Here is a 16542-nt window from a genome sequence, read left to right on the forward strand (position 1 = left end):
GTATTTTTCTTTTCCGAAATTTCTTATAGGGCTTGTGGGTTGTGCTGCATTTTAGACTTGGCTAAGCTGTTTCTGAGATTTTCGAGTTATGCTTTTTAATTAGTTTGGGTTTTTCGATGTTTCTCGGTGTATAAGGTTGTGCTGCGTTTGACACAGTCATGTGCAGTTTCTGAGGTTTTCGCGTTATTTTTCTAATCTTTTGATTATTTCGAAATTTGTCTTGGCGCAATTAGCTTGTACCGCATTTCAAGCTATTTGCGAGTATTTCGTGTTATTTCTGTCTTTTTTCTTTACCGAAGTTTCCGATGGTGCTTGTTGGTTGCACTGCGTTTTAGACTTTGCTAAGCTGTTTCTGAGATTTTCGAGTTATGCTTTTTAATTAGTTTGAGTTTTTCGATGTTTCTCATGGTGCATATGGCATGTGCTGCGTTTGACACAGTCCTGTGCAGTTTCTGAGGTTATAGAGTTATTTTTCTAATTATTTGAACGCTTCGAAGTTTGTCATGGCGCATTTAGTTTGTGCCACATTTCACGCTATTTCCGAGCATTTCGTGTTATTTGTGTCTTTTTTCTTTACCGAAATTTCTGATGGTGCTTATGGGTTGTGCTGCATTGTAGACATCGTACACTGTTTCTGACGTCTTCAAGTTTAAAAAAAAATTTGTTTGCGTTTTTCAAAGTTTTCCATGGTGCATATGGGTTGTTTCGCCTTTTGCACTTCCCTACGCTGTTTCCGAGTTCTTCGAGTTAAACCTGTATTTTTACTGTTTCAAAGTTTCTCATGATGCTTGTCGGTTCTGCTGCATTGTAAACAGCCCAAAGTTGTTTTTGCGGTTTTCGAGTTATTTTATAATTCATGTTTTGACTTTTTCGAAGTTTCTCATGGTACATTTGAGTCCCTGCGTGTTAGGCACTGCCCTACGCTGTTTCCGAGATTTTGGAGTTATTGGTGTATTTTTTCTTTTTCGAAGTGTCTGATGGTGCTTGTGGGTTGTGGTGCATTTACCACGTCCCTAGGCTGTTTCTGAGGTTTCAGAGTTATTTTTCTGAATTTTGCGTTTTGCAAAATGTCTCATAGTAAACATAGTTTGTGCGTCGTTTCACACTGTCCGGCGCTGTTTCTGAGGTTTCCGAGGTTTTTGTTAATCTTTTTGAGTTTTTCTAAGTGTCTCATGGCAAACATAGATTATGCGGCGTTATCACTGTCTTGAGCTGCTTCTAAGCTTTTCAAAATTAAATAAAATCTTTTTGAGTTTTTCGAAGTTTCTTATGGTGCATATGGATTGTTGGGCGTTATGCACCACTCTACATTATTTCCGAGCATTTCGAGTTATTTGTGTATTTTTTCTTTTCCGAAATTTCTTATACGGCTTGTGGGTTGTGCTGCATTGTAGACTTGGCGTTACTTTTCTAATTTTTTGATTGTTTCGAAGTTTGTCATGGCGCATTTAATTTATGCCGCATTTCACGCTATTTCCAAGCATTTTGCTTTATTTGTGTCTTTTTTCTTTACCGAAATTTCTGATGGTGCTTGTTGGTTGCACTGCGTTTTAGACTTTGCTACACTGTTTCTGTCGTTTTCGAGTTTAAAAAAGATTTGTTTGAGTTTTTCAAAGTTTCTCATGGTGCATATGGGTAGTTCCGCCTTTTGCACTTCTCCAGGCTGTTTCCGAGTTCTTCGAGTTATTCCTGTATTTTTACTATTTCGAAGTTTGTGATGGTGCTCTTTTCGATTCTGCTGCATATTATACTACCCGAAGTTGTTTTTGCGGTTTCCGAGTTATTTTACAATTAATGTTTTGAGTTTTTCGAAGTTTCTCATGGTGCATTTGGGTTCCTGCTTGTTATGCACTGCACTACGCTGTTTCTGAGCTTTTGGATTTATTCGTGTATTTTTTCTATTTCGAAGTTTCTGACGGAGCTTGTGGGTTGTGCTGCATTTAGCACTTCCCTATGCTCACTCTGAGTTTTTCGAGTTTTTTTTCTAACTTTTGCGTTTTTCAAAGTGTCTCATGGCAAACATAGTTTGTGCGGCGTTTCACACTGTCCTGCAGCTGTTTCTGAGGTTTGCAAGGATTCTTTTAATCTTTTTGAGTTTTTCGAAGTTTCTCATGAAGCATATCGCTTATGCAGCGTGTGAACCAGTCCTGTGCTGTTTCTGAGCTTTTCAAGCTATTTTTCTAATTTCTTGATTTTTTTCGAAGTTTCTCATGGCGGATAAAGTTTGTGAGGTGCTTTACACTGTCGTGAGCTGCTTGTGAGCTTTTCAAGATTTAAAACAATCTTTTTGTGTTTTTCGAAGTTTCTCATGGTGCATATGGATTGTTGCGCGTTATGCACCGCGCTACGTTATTTCCAAGCTTATCGAGTTATTTTTGTATTTTTCTTTTCCGAGATTTCTTATAGGGCTTGTGGGTTGTGCTGCATTTTAGACTTGGCTAAGCTGTTTCTGAGATTTTCGAGTTATGCTTTTTAATTAGTTTGGGTTTTTCGATGTTTCTCGGTGTATAAGGTTGTGCTGCGTTTGACACAGTCATGTGCAGTTTCTGAGGTTTTCGCGTTATTTTTCTAATCTTTTGATTATTTCGAAATTTGTCTTGGCGCATTTAGCTTGTACCGCATTTCACGCTATTTGCGAGTATTTCGTGTTATTTCTGTCTTTTTTCTTTACCGAAGTTTCCGATGGTGCTTGTTGGTTGCACTGCGTGTTAGACTTTGCTACACTGTTTCTGTCGTTTTCGAGTTTAAAAAAGATTTGTTTGAGTTTTTCAAAGTTTCTCATGGTGCATATGGGTTGTTCCGCCTTTTGCACTTCTCCAGGCTGTTTCCGAGTTCTTCGAGTTATTCCTGTATTTTTACTATTTCGAAGTTTGTGATGATGCTTTTCGATTCTGCTGCATTTTAAACTACCCGAAGTTGTTTTTGCGGTTTTCGAGTTAATTTACAATTAATGTTTTGAATTTTTCGAAGTTTCTCATGGTGCATTTGGGTTCCTGCTTGTTATGCACTGCACTACGCTGTTTCTGAGCTTTTGGAGTTATTCGTGTATTTTTTCTATTTCGAAGTTTCTGACGGAGCTTGTGGGTTGTGCTGCATTTAGCACTTCCCTATGCTCACTCTGAGCTTTTCGAGTTTTTTTTTCTAACTTTTGCGTTTTTCAAAGTGTCTCATGGCAAACATAGTTTGTGCGGCGTTTCACACTGTCCTGCGCTGTTTCTGAAGTTTGCAAGGATTCTTTTGATCTTTTTGAGTTTTTCGAAGTTTCTCATGAAGCATATCGCTTATGCAGCGTGTGAACCAGTCCTGTGCTGTTTCTGAGCTTTTCAAGCTATTTTTCTAAATCTTGATTTTTTTCGAAGTTTCTCATGGCGGATAAAGTTTGTGCGGTGCTTTACATTGTCATGAGCTGCTTGTGAGCTTTTCAAGATTTAAAACAATCTTTTTGTGTTTTTCGAAGTTTCTCATGGTGCATATGGATTGTTGCGCTTATGCACCGCGCTACGTTATTTCCAAGCTTTTCCAGTTATTTGTGTATTTTTCTTTTCCGAAATTTCTTAAAGGGCTTGTGGGTTGTGCTGCATTTTAGACTTGGCTAAGCTGTTTCTGAGATTTTCGAGTTATGCTTTTTAATTAGTTTGGGTTTTTCCATGTTTCTTGGTGCATATGGTTGTGCTGCGTATGACACAGTCATGTGCAGTTTCTGAGGTTTTCGCGTTATTTTTCTAATCTTTTGATTATTTCGAAGTTTGTCATGGCGCATTAAGCTTGTCAGCATTTCACGCTATTTCCGTGTTATTTCTGTCTTTTATCTTTAGCAAAGTTTCCGATGGTGCTTGTGGGATGTGCTGCATTTACAACTTCCCTGCGCTGTTTCTGAGGTTTGCGAGGTTTTATGTCGATCTTTTTAATTTTATTGAAGTTTCTCATGCTGAGTATGCGTTGTAGCGCATTATGCACCACTCTACATTACTTCAGACCATTTCGCATTATTTGTCAATATTTTCTTTTCCTAAAATTCTTATTGGGCTTGTGGATTTGCTGCATTTTAGAGTTGGCTACGCTGTTTCTGAGATTTTCCAGTTGTGGTTCTTAACTAGTTTGAGTTTTTCGAAGTTTCTCATGGTGCATATGGATTGTTACGCGTTAAGCACCGCTCTACGTTATTTCCAAGCTTTTCAAGTTATTTGTGTATTTTTTATTTTCCGAAATTAATTATATGGCTTGTGGGTTGTGCTGCATTTTAGACTTGGCTAAGCTTTTTCTGAGATTTTCGAGTTATGGTTTTTAATTAGTTTGAGTTTTTCGATGTTTCTCATGGTGCATATGGCATGTGCTGCGTTTGACACAGTCCTGTGCAGTTTCTGAGGTTATAGAGTTATTTTTCTAATTATTTGAACGCTTCGAAGTTTGTCATGGCGCATTTAGTTTGTGCCACATTTCACGCTATTTCCGAGCATTTCCTGTTATTTGTGTCTTTTTTCTTTACCGAAATTTCTGATGGTGCTTATGGGTTGTGCTGCATTTTAGACATCGTACACTGTTTCTGACGTCTTCATTTTTAAAAAAAATTGTTTGAGTTTTTCAAAGTTTTCCATGCTGCATATGGATTGTTTCGCCTTTTGCACTTCCCTACGCTGTTTCCGAGTTCTTCGAGTTAAACCTGTATTTTTACTGTTTCAAAGTTTCTCATGGTGCTTGTCGGTTCTGCTGCATTTTAAACAACCTAAAGTTGTTTTTGCGGTTTTCGAGTTATTTTATAATTCATGTTTTGACTTTTTCGAAGTTTCTCATGGTGCATTTGGGTTCCTGCTTGTTATGCACTGCACTACGCTGTTTCTGAGCTTTTGGATTTATTCGTGTATTTTTTCTATTTCGAAGTTTCTGACGGAGCTTGTGGGTTGTGCTGCATTTAGCACTTCCCTATGCTCACTCTGAGCTTTTCGAGTTTTTTTTCTAACTTTTGCGTTTTTCAAAGTGTCTCATGGCAAACATAGTTTGTGCGGCGTTTCACACTGTCCTGCGCTGTTTCTGAGGTTTGCAAGGTATCTTTTGATCTTTTTGAGTTTTTCGAAGTTTCTCATGAAGCATATCGCTTATGCAGCGTGTGAACCAGTCCTGTGCTGTTTCTGAGTTTTTCAAGCTATTTATCTAATTTCTTGATTTTTTTCGAAGTTTCTCATGGCGGATAAAGTTTGTGCGGTGCTTTACACTGTCGTGAGCTGCTTGTGAGCTTTTCAAGATTTAAAACAATCTTTTTGTGTTTTTCGAAGTTTCTCATGGTGCATATGGATTGTTGCACGTTATGCACCGCGCTACGTTATTTCCAAGCTTCTCGAGTTATTTTTGTATTTTTCTTTTCCGAAATTTCTTATAGGGCTTGTGTGTTGTGCTGCATTTTAGACTTGGCTAAGCTGTTTCTGAGATTTTCGAGTTATGCTTTTTAATTAGTTTGGGTTTTTCGATGTTTCTCGGTGTATAAGGTTGTGCTGCGTTTGACACAGTCATGTGCAGTTTCTGAGGTTTTCGCGTTATTTTTCTAATCTTTTGATTATTTCGAAATTTGTCTTGGCGCAATTAGCTTGTACCGCATTTCAAGCTATTTGCGAGTATTTCGTGTTATTTCTGTCTTTTTTCTTTACCGAAGTTTCCGATGGTGCTTGTTGGTTGCACTGCGTTTTAGACTTTGCTAAGCTGTTTCTGAGATTTTCGAGTTATGCTTTTTAATTAGTTTGAGTTTTTCGATGTTTCTCATGGTGCATATGGCATGTGCTGCGTTTGACACAGTCCTGTGCAGTTTCTGAGGTTATAGAGTTATTTTTCTAATTATTTGAACGCTTCGAAGTTTGTCATGGCGCATTTAGTTTGTGCCACATTTCACGCTATTTCCGAGCATTTCGTGTTATTTGTGTCTTTTTTCTTTACCGAAATTTCTGATGGTGCTTATGGGTTGTGCTGCATTTTAGACATCGTACACTGTTTCTGACGTCTTCAAGTTTAAAAAAAAAATTTGTTTGCGTTTTTCAAAGTTTTCCATGGTGCATATGGGTTGTTTCGCCTTTTGCACTTCCCTACGCTGTTTCCGAGTTCTTCGAGTTAAACCTGTATTTTTACTGTTTCAAAGTTTCTCATGATGCTTGTCGGTTCTGCTGCATTGTAAACAGCCCAAGGTTGTTTTTGCGGTTTTCGAGTTATTTTATAATTCATGTTTTGACTTTTTCGAAGTTTCTCATGGTACATTTGGGTCCCTGCGTGTTAGGCACTGCCCTACGCTGTTTCCGAGATTTTGGAGTTATTGGTGTATTTTTTCTTTTTCGAAGTTTCTGATGGTGCTTGTGGGTTGTGGTGCATTTACCACGTCCCTAGGCTGTTTCTGAGGTTTCAGAGTTATTTTTCTAAATTTTGAGTTTTGCAAAATGTCTCATAGTAAACATAGTTTGTGCGTCGTTTCACACTGTCCGGCGCAGTTTCTGAGGTTTCCGAATTTTTTTGTTAATCTTTTTGAGTTTTTCTAAGTGTCTCATGGCAAACATAGATTATGCGGCGTTATCACTGTCTTGAGCTGCTTCTAAGCTTTCCAAAATTAAAAAAAATCTTTTTGAGTTTTTCGAAGTTTCTTATGGTGCATATGGATTGTTGGGCGTTATGCACCACTCTACATTATTTCCGAGCATTTCGAGTTATTTGTGTATTTTTTCTTTTTCGAAATTTCTTACACGGCTTGTGGGTTGTGCTGCATTGTAGACTTGGCGTTACTTTTCTAATTTTTTGATTGTTTCGAAGTTTGTCATGGCGCATTTAATTTATGCCGCATTTCACGCTATTTCCAAGCATTTTGCTTTATTTGTGTCTTTTTTCTTTACCGAAATTTCTGATGGTGCTTGTTGGTTGCACTGCGTTTTAGACTTTGCTACACTGTTTCTGTCGTTTTCGAGTTTAAAAAAGATTTGTTTGAGTTTTTCAAAGTTTCTCATGGTGCATATGGGTAGTTCCGCCTTTTGCACTTCTCCAGGCTGTTTCCGAGTTCTTCGAGTTATTCCTGTATTTTTACTATTTCGAAGTTTGTGATGGTGCTCTTTTCGATTCTGCTGCATATTATACTACCCGAAGTTGTTTTTGCGGTTTCCGAGTTATTTTACAATTAATGTTTTGAGTTTTTCGAAGTTTCTCATGGTGCATTTGGGTTCCTGCTTTTTATGCACTGCACTACGCTGTTTCTGAGCTTTTGGATTTATTCGTGTATTTTTTCTATTTCGAAGTTTCTGACGGAGCTTGTGGGTTGTGCTGCATTTAGCACTTCCCTATGCTCACTCTGAGTTTTTCGAGTTTTTTTTCTAACTTTTGCGTTTTTCAAAGTGTCTCATGGCAAACATAGTTTGTGCGGCGTTTCACACTGTCCTGCGCTGTTTCTGAGGTTTGCAAGGATTCTTTTAATCTTTTTGAGTTTTTCGAAGTTTCTCATGACGGATAAAGTTTGTGAGGTGCTTTACACTGTCGTGAGCTGCTTGTGAGCTTTTCAAGATTTAAAACAATCTTTTTGTGTTTTTCGAAGTTTCTCATGGTGCATATGGATTGTTGCGCGTTATGCACCGCGCTACGTTATTTCCAAGCTTATCGAGTTATTTTTGTATTTTTCTTTTCCGAGATTTCTTAAAGGGCTTGTGGGTTGTGCTGCATTTTAGACTTGGCTGAGCTGTTTCTGAGATTTTCGAGTTATGCTTTTTAATTAGTTTGGGTTTTTCGATGTTTCTCGGTGTATAAGGTTGTGCTGCGTTTGACACAGTCATGTGCAGTTTCTGAGGTTTTCGCGTTATTTTTCTAATCTTTTGATTATTTCGAAATTTGTCTTGGCGCATTTAGCTTGTACCGCATTTCACGCTATTTGCGAGTATTTCGTGTTATTTCTGTCTTTTTTCTTTACCGAAGTTTCCGATGGTGCTTGTTGGTTGCACTGCGTGTTAGACTTTGCTACACTGTTTCTGTCGTTTTCGAGTTTAAAAAAGATTTGTTTGAGTTTTTCAAAGTTTCTCATGGTGCATATGGGTTGTTCCGCCTTTTGCACTTCTCCAGGCTGTTTCCGAGTTCTTCGAGTTATTCCTGTATTTTTACTATTTCGAAGTTTGTGATGATGCTTTTCGATTCTGCTGCATTTTAAACTACCCGAAGTTGTTTTTGCGGTTTTCGAGTTAATTTACAATTAATGTTTTGAATTTTTCGAAGTTTCTCATGGTGCATTTGGGTTCCTGCTTGTTATGCACTGCCCTACGCTGTTTCTGAGCTTTTGGAGTTATTCGTGTATTTTTTCTATTTCGAAGTTTCTGACGGAGCTTGTGGGTTGTGCTGCATTTAGCACTTCCCTATGCTCACTCTGAGCTTTTCGAGTTTTTTTTCTAACTTTTGCGTTTTTCAAAGTGTCTCATGGCAAACATAGTTTGTGCGGCGTTTCACACTGTCCTGCGCTGTTTCTGAGGTTTGCAAGGATTCTTTTGATCTTTTTGAGTTTTTCGAAGTTTCTCATGAAGCATATCGCTTATGCAGCGTGTGAACCAGTCCTGTGCTGTTTCTGAGCTTTTCAAGCTATTTTTCTAAATCTTGATTTTTTTCGAAGTTTCTCATGGCGGATAAAGTTTGTGCGGTGCTTTACACTGTCGTGAGCTGCTTGCGAGCTTTTCAAGATTTAAAACAATCTTTTTGTGTTTTTCGAAGTTTCTCATGGTGCATATGGATTGTTGCGCTTATGCACCGCGCTACGTTATTTCCAAGCTTCTCGAGTTATTTTTGTATTTTTCTTTTCCGAAATTTCTTATAGGGCTTGTGGGTTGTGCTGCATTTTAGACTTGGCTAAGCTGTTTCTGAGATTTTCGAGTTATGCTTTTTAATTAGTTTGGGTTTTTCGATGTTTCTCGGTGTATAAGGTTGTGCTGCGTTTGACACAGTCATGTGCAGTTTCTGAGGTTTTCGCGTTATTTTTCTAATCTTTTGATTATTTCGAAATTTGTCTTGGCGCAATTAGCTTGTACCGCATTTCAAGCTATTTGCGAGTATTTCGTGTTATTTCTGTCTTTTTTCTTTACCGAAGTTTCCGATGGTGCTTGTTGGTTGCACTGCGTTTTAGACTTTGCTAAGCTGTTTCTGAGATTTTCGAGTTATGCTTTTTAATTAGTTTGAGTTTTTCGATGTTTCTCATGGTGCATATGGCATGTGCTGCGTTTGACACAGTCCTGTGCAGTTTCTGAGGTTATAGAGTTATTTTTCTAATTATTTGAACGCTTCGAAGTTTGTCATGGCGCATTTAGTTTGTGCCACATTTCACGCTATTTCCGAGCATTTCGTGTTATTTGTGTCTTTTTTCTTTACCGAAATTTCTGATGGTGCTTATGGGTTGTGCTGCATTGTAGACATCGTACACTGTTTCTGACGTCTTCAAGTTTAAAAAAAAATTTGTTTGCGTTTTTCAAAGTTTTCCATGGTGCATATGGGTTGTTTCGCCTTTTGCACTTCCCTACGCTGTTTCCGAGTTCTTCGAGTTAAACCTGTATTTTTACTGTTTCAAAGTTTCTCATGATGCTTGTCGGTTCTGCTGCATTGTAAACAGCCCAAAGTTGTTTTTGCGGTTTTCGAGTTATTTTATAATTCATGTTTTGACTTTTTCGAAGTTTCTCATGGTACATTTGAGTCCCTGCGTGTTAGGCACTGCCCTACGCTGTTTCCGAGATTTTGGAGTTATTGGTGTATTTTTTCTTTTTCGAAGTGTCTGATGGTGCTTGTGGGTTGTGGTGCATTTACCACGTCCCTAGGCTGTTTCTGAGGTTTCAGAGTTATTTTTCTGAATTTTGCGTTTTGCAAAATGTCTCATAGTAAACATAGTTTGTGCGTCGTTTCACACTGTCCGGCGCTGTTTCTGAGGTTTCCGAGGTTTTTGTTAATCTTTTTGAGTTTTTCTAAGTGTCTCATGGCAAACATAGATTATGCGGCGTTATCACTGTCTTGAGCTGCTTCTAAGCTTTTCAAAATTAAATAAAATCTTTTTGAGTTTTTCGAAGTTTCTTATGGTGCATATGGATTGTTGGGCGTTATGCACCACTCTACATTATTTCCGAGCATTTCGAGTTATTTGTGTATTTTTTCTTTTCCGAAATTTCTTATACGGCTTGTGGGTTGTGCTGCATTGTAGACTTGGCGTTACTTTTCTAATTTTTTGATTGTTTCGAAGTTTGTCATGGCGCATTTAATTTATGCCGCATTTCACGCTATTTCCAAGCATTTTGCTTTATTTGTGTCTTTTTTCTTTACCGAAATTTCTGATGGTGCTTGTTGGTTGCACTGCGTTTTAGACTTTGCTACACTGTTTCTGTCGTTTTCGAGTTTAAAAAAGATTTGTTTGAGTTTTTCAAAGTTTCTCATGGTGCATATGGGTAGTTCCGCCTTTTGCACTTCTCCAGGCTGTTTCCGAGTTCTTCGAGTTATTCCTGTATTTTTACTATTTCGAAGTTTGTGATGGTGCTCTTTTCGATTCTGCTGCATATTATACTACCCGAAGTTGTTTTTGCGGTTTCCGAGTTATTTTACAATTAATGTTTTGAGTTTTTCGAAGTTTCTCATGGTGCATTTGGGTTCCTGCTTGTTATGCACTGCACTACGCTGTTTCTGAGCTTTTGGATTTATTCGTGTATTTTTTCTATTTCGAAGTTTCTGACGGAGCTTGTGGGTTGTGCTGCATTTAGCACTTCCCTATGCTCACTCTGAGTTTTTCGAGTTTTTTTTCTAACTTTTGCGTTTTTCAAAGTGTCTCATGGCAAACATAGTTTGTGCGGCGTTTCACACTGTCCTGCAGCTGTTTCTGAGGTTTGCAAGGATTCTTTTAATCTTTTTGAGTTTTTCGAAGTTTCTCATGAAGCATATCGCTTATGCAGCGTGTGAACCAGTCCTGTGCTGTTTCTGAGCTTTTCAAGCTATTTTTCTAATTTCTTGATTTTTTTCGAAGTTTCTCATGGCGGATAAAGTTTGTGAGGTGCTTTACACTGTCGTGAGCTGCTTGTGAGCTTTTCAAGATTTAAAACAATCTTTTTGTGTTTTTCGAAGTTTCTCATGGTGCATATGGATTGTTGCGCGTTATGCACCGCGCTACGTTATTTCCAAGCTTATCGAGTTATTTTTGTATTTTTCTTTTCCGAGATTTCTTATAGGGCTTGTGGGTTGTGCTGCATTTTAGACTTGGCTAAGCTGTTTCTGAGATTTTCGAGTTATGCTTTTTAATTAGTTTGGGTTTTTCGATGTTTCTCGGTGTATAAGGTTGTGCTGCGTTTGACACAGTCATGTGCAGTTTCTGAGGTTTTCGCGTTATTTTTCTAATCTTTTGATTATTTCGAAATTTGTCTTGGCGCATTTAGCTTGTACCGCATTTCACGCTATTTGCGAGTATTTCGTGTTATTTCTGTCTTTTTTCTTTACCGAAGTTTCCGATGGTGCTTGTTGGTTGCACTGCGTGTTAGACTTTGCTACACTGTTTCTGTCGTTTTCGAGTTTAAAAAAGATTTGTTTGAGTTTTTCAAAGTTTCTCATGGTGCATATGGGTTGTTCCGCCTTTTGCACTTCTCCAGGCTGTTTCCGAGTTCTTCGAGTTATTCCTGTATTTTTACTATTTCGAAGTTTGTGATGATGCTTTTCGATTCTGCTGCATTTTAAACTACCCGAAGTTGTTTTTGCGGTTTTCGAGTTAATTTACAATTAATGTTTTGAATTTTTCGAAGTTTCTCATGGTGCATTTGGGTTCCTGCTTGTTATGCACTGCACTACGCTGTTTCTGAGCTTTTGGAGTTATTCGTGTATTTTTTCTATTTCGAAGTTTCTGACGGAGCTTGTGGGTTGTGCTGCATTTAGCACTTCCCTATGCTCACTCTGAGCTTTTCGAGTTTTTTTTCTAACTTTTGCGTTTTTCAAAGTGTCTCATGGCAAACATAGTTTGTGCGGCGTTTCACACTGTCCTGCGCTGTTTCTGAAGTTTGCAAGGATTCTTTTGATCTTTTTGAGTTTTTCGAAGTTTCTCATGAAGCATATCGCTTATGCAGCGTGTGAACCAGTCCTGTGCTGTTTCTGAGCTTTTCAAGCTATTTTTCTAAATCTTGATTTTTTTCGAAGTTTCTCATGGCGGATAAAGTTTGTGCGGTGCTTTACACTGTCATGAGCTGCTTGCGAGCTTTTCAAGATTTAAAACAATCTTTTTGTGTTTTTCGAAGTTTCTCATGGTGCATATGGATTGTTGCGCTTATGCACCGCGCTACGTTATTTCCAAGCTTCTCGAGTTATTTTTGTATTTTTCTTTTCCGAAATTTCTTATAGGGCTTGTGGGTTGTGCTGCATTTTAGACTTGGCTAAGCTGTTTCTGAGATTTTCGAGTTATGCTTTTTAATTAGTTTGGGTTTTTCGATGTTTCTCGGTGTATAAGGTTGTGCTGCGTTTGACACAGTCATGTGCAGTTTCTGAGGTTTTCGCGTTATTTTTCTAATCTTTTGATTATTTCGAAATTTGTCTTGGCGCAATTAGCTTGTACCGCATTTCAAGCTATTTGCGAGTATTTCGTGTTATTTCTGTCTTTTTTCTTTACCGAAGTTTCCGATGGTGCTTGTTGGTTGCACTGCGTTTTAGACTTTGCTAAGCTGTTTCTGAGATTTTCGAGTTATGCTTTTTAATTAGTTTGAGTTTTTCGATGTTTCTCATGGTGCATATGGCATGTGCTGCGTTTGACACAGTCCTGTGCAGTTTCTGAGGTTATAGAGTTATTTTTCTAATTATTTGAACGCTTCGAAGTTTGTCATGGCGCATTTAGTTTGTGCCACATTTCACGCTATTTCCGAGCATTTCGTGTTATTTGTGTCTTTTTTCTTTACCGAAATTTCTGATGGTGCTTATGGGTTGTGCTGCATTGTAGACATCGTACACTGTTTCTGACGTCTTCAAGTTTAAAAAAAAATTTGTTTGCGTTTTTCAAAGTTTTCCATGGTGCATATGGGTTGTTTCGCCTTTTGCACTTCCCTACGCTGTTTCCGAGTTCTTCGAGTTAAACCTGTATTTTTACTGTTTCAAAGTTTCTCATGATGCTTGTCGGTTCTGCTGCATTGTAAACAGCCCAAAGTTGTTTTTGCGGTTTTCGAGTTATTTTATAATTCATGTTTTGACTTTTTCGAAGTTTCTCATGGTACATTTGAGTCCCTGCGTGTTAGGCACTGCCCTACGCTGTTTCCGAGATTTTGGAGTTATTGGTGTATTTTTTCTTTTTCGAAGTGTCTGATGGTGCTTGTGGGTTGTGGTGCATTTACCACGTCCCTAGGCTGTTTCTGAGGTTTCAGAGTTATTTTTCTGAATTTTGCGTTTTGCAAAATGTCTCATAGTAAACATAGTTTGTGCGTCGTTTCACACTGTCCGGCGCTGTTTCTGAGGTTTCCGAGGTTTTTGTTAATCTTTTTGAGTTTTTCTAAGTGTCTCATGGCAAACATAGATTATGCGGCGTTATCACTGTCTTGAGCTGCTTCTAAGCTTTTCAAAATTAAATAAAATCTTTTTGAGTTTTTCGAAGTTTCTTATGGTGCATATGGATTGTTGGGCGTTATGCACCACTCTACATTATTTCCGAGCATTTCGAGTTATTTGTGTATTTTTTCTTTTCCGAAATTTCTTATACGGCTTGTGGGTTGTGCTGCATTGTAGACTTGGCGTTACTTTTCTAATTTTTTGATTGTTTCGAAGTTTGTCATGGCGCATTTAATTTATGCCGCATTTCACGCTATTTCCAAGCATTTTGCTTTATTTGTGTCTTTTTTCTTTACCGAAATTTCTGATGGTGCTTGTTGGTTGCACTGCGTTTTAGACTTTGCTACACTGTTTCTGTCGTTTTCGAGTTTAAAAAAGATTTGTTTGAGTTTTTCAAAGTTTCTCATGGTGCATATGGGTAGTTCCGCCTTTTGCACTTCTCCAGGCTGTTTCCGAGTTCTTCGAGTTATTCCTGTATTTTTACTATTTCGAAGTTTGTGATGGTGCTCTTTTCGATTCTGCTGCATATTATACTACCCGAAGTTGTTTTTGCGGTTTCCGAGTTATTTTACAATTAATGTTTTGAGTTTTTCGAAGTTTCTCATGGTGCATTTGGGTTCCTACTTGTTATGCACTGCACTACGCTGTTTCTGAGCTTTTGGATTTATTCGTGTATTTTTTCTATTTCGAAGTTTCTGACGGAGCTTGTGGGTTGTGCTGCATTTAGCACTTCCCTATGCTCACTCTGAGTTTTTCGAGTTTTTTTTCTAACTTTTGCGTTTTTCAAAGTGTCTCATGGCAAACATAGTTTGTGCGGCGTTTCACACTGTCCTGCAGCTGTTTCTGAGGTTTGCAAGGATTCTTTTAATCTTTTTGAGTTTTTCGAAGTTTCTCATGAAGCATATCGCTTATGCAGCGTGTGAACCAGTCCTGTGCTGTTTCTGAGCTTTTCAAGCTATTTTTCTAATTTCTTGATTTTTTTCGAAGTTTCTCATGGCGGATAAAGTTTGTGAGGTGCTTTACACTGTCGTGAGCTGCTTGTGAGCTTTTCAAGATTTAAAACAATCTTTTTGTGTTTTTCGAAGTTTCTCATGGTGCATATGGATTGTTGCGCGTTATGCACCGCGCTACGTTATTTCCAAGCTTATCGAGTTATTTTTGTATTTTTCTTTTCCGAGATTTCTTATAGGGCTTGTGGGTTGTGCTGCATTTTAGACTTGGCTAAGCTGTTTCTGAGATTTTCGAGTTATGCTTTTTAATTAGTTTGGGTTTTTCGATGTTTCTCGGTGTATAAGGTTGTGCTGCGTTTGACACAGTCATGTGCAGTTTCTGAGGTTTTCGCGTTATTTTTCTAATCTTTTGATTATTTCGAAATTTGTCTTGGCGCATTTAGCTTGTACCGCATTTCACGCTATTTGCGAGTATTTCGTGTTATTTCTGTCTTTTTTCTTTACCGAAGTTTCCGATGGTGCTTGTTGGTTGCACTGCGTGTTAGACTTTGCTACACTGTTTCTGTCGTTTTCGAGTTTAAAAAAGATTTGTTTGAGTTTTTCAAAGTTTCTCATGGTGCATATGGGTTGTTCCGCCTTTTGCACTTCTCCAGGCTGTTTCCGAGTTCTTCGAGTTATTCCTGTATTTTTACTATTTCGAAGTTTGTGATGATGCTTTTCGATTCTGCTGCATTTTAAACTACCCGAAGTTGTTTTTGCGGTTTTCGAGTTAATTTACAATTAATGTTTTGAATTTTTCGAAGTTTCTCATGGTGCATTTGGGTTCCTGCTTGTTATGCACTGCACTACGCTGTTTCTGAGCTTTTGGAGTTATTCGTGTATTTTTTCTATTTCGAAGTTTCTGACGGAGCTTGTGGGTTGTGCTGCATTTAGCACTTCCCTATGCTCACTCTGAGCTTTTCGAGTTTTTTTTCTAACTTTTGCGTTTTTCAAAGTGTCTCATGGCAAACATAGTTTGTGCGGCGTTTCACACTGTCCTGCGCTGTTTCTGAAGTTTGCAAGGATTCTTTTGATCTTTTTGAGTTTTTCGAAGTTTCTCATGAAGCATATCGCTTATGCAGCGTGTGAACCAGTCCTGTGCTGTTTCTGAGCTTTTCAAGCTATTTTTCTAAATCTTGATTTTTTTCGAAGTTTCTCATGGCGGATAAAGTTTGTGCGGTGCTTTACACTGTCATGAGCTGCTTGCGAGCTTTTCAAGATTTAAAACAATCTTTTTGTGTTTTTCGAAGTTTCTCATGGTGCATATGGATTGTTGCGCTTATGCACCGCGCTACGTTATTTCCAAGCTTCTCGAGTTATTTTTGTATTTTTCTTTTCCGAAATTTCTTATAGGGCTTGTGGGTTGTGCTGCATTTTAGACTTGGCTAAGCTGTTTCTGAGATTTTCGAGTTATGCTTTTTAATTAGTTTGGGTTTTTCGATGTTTCTCGGTGTATAAGGTTGTGCTGCGTTTGACACAGTCATGTGCAGTTTCTGAGGTTTTCGCGTTATTTTTCTAATCTTTTGATTATTTTGAAATTTGTCTTGGCGCATTTAGCTTGTACCGCATTTCACGCTATTTGCGAGTATTTCGTGTTATTTCTGTCTTTTTTCTTTACCGAAGTTTCCGATGGTGCTTGTTGGTTGCACTGCATTTTAGACTTTGCTACACTCTTTCTGTCGTTTTCGAGTTTAAAAAAGATTTGTTTGAGTTTTTCAAAGTTTCTCATGGTGCATATGGGTTGTTCCGCCGTTTGCACTTCTCCAGGCTGTTTCCGAGTTCTTCGAGTTATTCCTGTATTTTTACTATTTCGAAATTTGTGATGGTGCATTTCGATTCTGCTGCATTTTAAACAACCCGAAGTTGTTTTTGCGGTTTTCGAGTTAATTTACAATGAATGTTTTGAATTTTTCGAAGTTTCTCACAGTGCATTTGGGTTCCTGCTTGTTATGCACTGCCCTACGCTCTTTCTGAGCTTTTGGAGTTATTCGTGTATTTTTTCTATTTCGAAGTTTCTGACGGAGCTTGT

The sequence above is a fragment of the Pristiophorus japonicus genome, chromosome Y (genome assembly GCF_044704955.1).
Source record: "Pristiophorus japonicus isolate sPriJap1 chromosome Y, sPriJap1.hap1, whole genome shotgun sequence".
Lineage (NCBI taxonomy): Eukaryota > Metazoa > Chordata > Chondrichthyes > Pristiophoridae > Pristiophorus > Pristiophorus japonicus.